This window comes from Vidua chalybeata, chromosome 17 (assembly GCF_026979565.1).
Source record: "Vidua chalybeata isolate OUT-0048 chromosome 17, bVidCha1 merged haplotype, whole genome shotgun sequence".
In the NCBI taxonomy this organism is placed as follows: domain Eukaryota; kingdom Metazoa; phylum Chordata; class Aves; order Passeriformes; family Viduidae; genus Vidua; species Vidua chalybeata.
In genome coordinates, this window is record NC_071546.1 from 212695 (window position 1) to 216311 (window position 3617).

General features: G+C 53.1%; 1 long non-coding RNA gene across 1 annotated transcript; it reads left to right on the forward strand.

The window, feature by feature from the left end:
* Window positions 1–152: 152 nt before the first annotated feature.
* LOC128796706 (uncharacterized) lies at window positions 153–3254 on the forward strand. Its single transcript, XR_008433870.1, has 3 exons — window positions 153–267; window positions 1050–2808; window positions 2961–3254. It is a non-coding gene; the product is annotated as an uncharacterized LOC128796706 (long non-coding RNA).
* The last annotated feature ends 363 nt before the right edge of the window (window positions 3255–3617 follow it).

Sequence of the window (3617 nt, forward strand, 5' to 3'; positions counted from 1 at the left end):
GTGCGGGGGGCGCGGAGCGGGAGGGGCGCGGGGCTGGTCCGAGTGTGCGCGGGGAGCGCGGGGAGGGGGCGGCTCAGCCGCGGCGTCGCCGTGGAAACGCGCGGGGCCGCATCCGCAGGGCCGCGCTCAGCCCCGCCGCAGCTTTTCGGGGGGATGCGGGGAAAGGGGGGCGTCGTCATGGCAACAACGGGAGCCCCCCGGACCGGCCGCGCAGCCCCGGGCCGCGGGGCCAGGGTTAGACGGGACGGGAGAGCACGGAGCCACGGGGTGATGCTTCGCTGAGGCACGGGTGCTGTGGGTGGGCTGGAGCCCCTCTGCTCTGGAGCCAGGCTGGGAGACGGAAGGTGCTCCAGCGAGAGCAGAGAGCTCCTTCCAGTGCTTAAAGGGGCTCCAGGAGAGCTGGAGAGGGACTTGGGACAAGGGATGGAGGGACAGGACAAGAGGGAATGGCTTCCCACTGCCAGCAGGCAGGGTTAGACGGGACACTGGGAAGGAATGAGGATGGTGAGGCCCTGGCACAGGGTGCCCAGAGAAGCTGTGGCTGCCCCTGGATCTCGGAAAGTGTCTCAGGCCAGGCTGGACAGGGCTTGGAACACCCTGGGAATAGTGGAAGGTGTCCCTGCCCATGGAATGAGAAGAGCCTTTAAGGTCCCTCCCAATCCAAAGCATTCTAAGATTGTGTGATTAACTAAACACCCATCAGACAAGAACAGTGGGGACGTGTCCTCCACAGCAGCCAAGGGGACCATAGCAGCTTCCCAGGCCTTGTCTGGCTTTGGTACCAGGGCAGAATCCACTCCCCAGCACTCCAATCACAGCCCCAAAGAGGGACCAGAGGATGTTAATGTGATATCCCCAAGATCCCTGGGAAGTGAAAGGATCACTCTGACTGGTCCTGTAGTGGAAATGCAGGATGGACACACTGCAGTAGCGCTTCCAAACAGCTCTGGTCAAACTCAGAGCTGCTCACCTCCCACCCTTCAGTATTTTGTGGCCATACAAGAAGTGTGTTCAGACACTTACACAAGGTCTGTCCCACTTACCTGCAGAAAGTGGGAGTGGAAGGAACCAAGGCTGGAAGCACAAGGGCCAAATGTACAAAAAGCTGCTGAGAAGAACCCTCGCTGTGATTTGGATGGGCTGGAGAGAGGTGACTGCTTGCTCACCCTGACAGCCAGCTCTGGCTGCTCCAAACCTGGGGCACAGAGTGTTCCTGCTCATTTTGGAGACTGTAGGAACAACCTCACAGTTTTTGTGTATCTGCAAGTTCCTTGAGTTGTATACTCCAAAATTTTTACCATATTAAAAATATTAAGTTAGACTCTGATGAAGCAACAGATCCTGCAAATCAGGAGGGAAGTAACAATATATTTCCTTTGCTGCTACTGCCTACTTCCCCATTTTCAAATCAAACTGCAGTGGCACAGTGTAGAAAAAGGTTTTCCCATATCAATCCTTTTATGCTGCGGAGGGAAGGTCAAACAGATTTGAATCAGGAGCAGAGTGAAACTCAGTCACTTGAAAAGCAACCCATCAGTTCCCTGTTCCTGTCTGAGCTTGCTGTAAAAAAAAAAAAAAAAAAACAATCAGGAATTCAGAATGATGAATTCCTAGGGAACAGCTACATTAGGTAAAAAACAGGAAACAGACTTGGCTTCCCAGTGAGCCCTGCCACTGATGTAACATCAGACCATCTCCCTCTCTGTGCCTTAACTTCCATTTCTGTGACCTCTGTTGGAAGGGATCTCATACCTCGAGATTGGGGGAGCTGTCCTAGGGAAGGGACTCGGGGGCTTTGGGCTGAGGGCAAGTGGAACAGGAGCCAGCAGTGTCCTGGCAGCCCCAAGGGCCAGCCCTGCCCCGGGGGACATCAGGGGGGTGGGTGACTGTCCTGCTCTGCTCTGCTCTGCTCTGCTCTGGGGCAGCCTCACCTCCAGCCCTGGGAACAGTTTGGGCCTCTCAGCACACAAAGGACAGCTGAGGGCTGGAGTTGTGTCCAGAGGAGGGGACCAGGATTGTGAAAGGTCCTGAGGGCAGGACTTGGGAGGAGCAGCTGAGGCCACCTGTGGGCCTCAGCTGGGAGGAGAGAAGCTGAGGGGTGATCCCATTGCTGTCTGCACCTTCCTCCCAGGGGTCAGGTGCTGATCTCCCCCTTGTGGGACCAGCAATGGACCTGAGGAGATGGAATGAAGCTGCCTCAGGGGAGGTTCTGGTGGGACATTAGGAAAAGCTTCCTCACCCAGAGGCTGCTCAGTGCCTGGAAGAGGTTCCCCAGGGAAGCGGTCACAGCACCACGTTCAGGGAGTGTCTGGACAACACTTGTACTGTTGGTTTCATTTTAGGTGGTCCTGGCAGGATCAGGGTTTTGGACTCAATGATCCTTATGGATCCCCTCCAGCTTGAGCTATTCTGGGATTCTGTGAACTTTTGTTAACGTAAACCTATCTCTTTGTAATGCTTTTATGACTTAATTTATTCTGACATGGATTTTTCAACCCTGCTGGTCCATTAGTCCCACAAGACCCAATCTGTGCAGGGCTGTTATGCTCTGGGAGTTGTTTTGCTGCAATTCATCCCCACAACATCCTGCTATTCCCAGGATGGCAGCAGCATGCACACGTCACTCCTGTCCTCACCCACAGTTACGTCCCAAAGCCTGACACAGACGTCATAAAACATGAAGCCCCAGGAAGCTGCTGCCATCCACAGCTTGTATTCCCACTGGGAAGGTCACTGCAATGCTGTGTATCAGTTTCATACTTTCTAGGGGGATGTTTTGTGAGGAGAACTGGGTCTGGGCTGCCACAGGTACACAGCTGACACCTGAATGATGGCAAGTGGTGGATTACACTTTCAGTGTCACAGAGCAACTGGTTTTAATTGTCAGCAAATAGACCCAGACAAGGTAATTGGAAAGGCTCTTTCGGAAATACTTTTCTTGTGTCTCCCGTTACTGTCAGCACATGCTCCATGCTGGAACCAGAGCTGAGCAGAACAGGAGCTCCTGTGGCACCCCTCAGGTGAACTGTACAGCATCCCCGTCACCACTGTGATCACAAGAGACTCTGCTATTTTCCTCTCATGCCAATGCTGAACAGAACAAAGAGCACAAGAGCTGTGCAGAGGAAAGCATTTTGCACTTTACCCCATTCTGCTCCAGCAGCTCCCCTGGGTGCAGTTGTGCACTTGTGGTCACACCAGGCCCATGAGCTGTGACCCACTGCACACCTGCTGGCTTAACAGCACTAACTTCTTATTCCCATTTGCAGGATAATCCTGTTCCAGGAGCTGCACACCAGTAATAAATCTACAACCCCCCCCCCACTCCATCCACATGCCAGCACAGGCTGTCATTTCCAACCCTTGTGTCACCTGCAGCTTTCCCTCCACTGTTTTTGGTATTTTGGACCAAAATCACTGTACTCAGTTCTTACCCAAAGGAAAAACACAGGAGCAAGACTTAAGTGTCTGCTTTTAAAATGAATAAAAAGAGTATTTAAGATATTCTAAATTAGACAACCCTGCGAAAGCCACTTTCTGTGAACAAGAGTCAAGTTGCCCTTGAGTCAGAGAATCACCCAGAATCATGCCCAAAAGTTGAGTCCTAGTACAAGCTG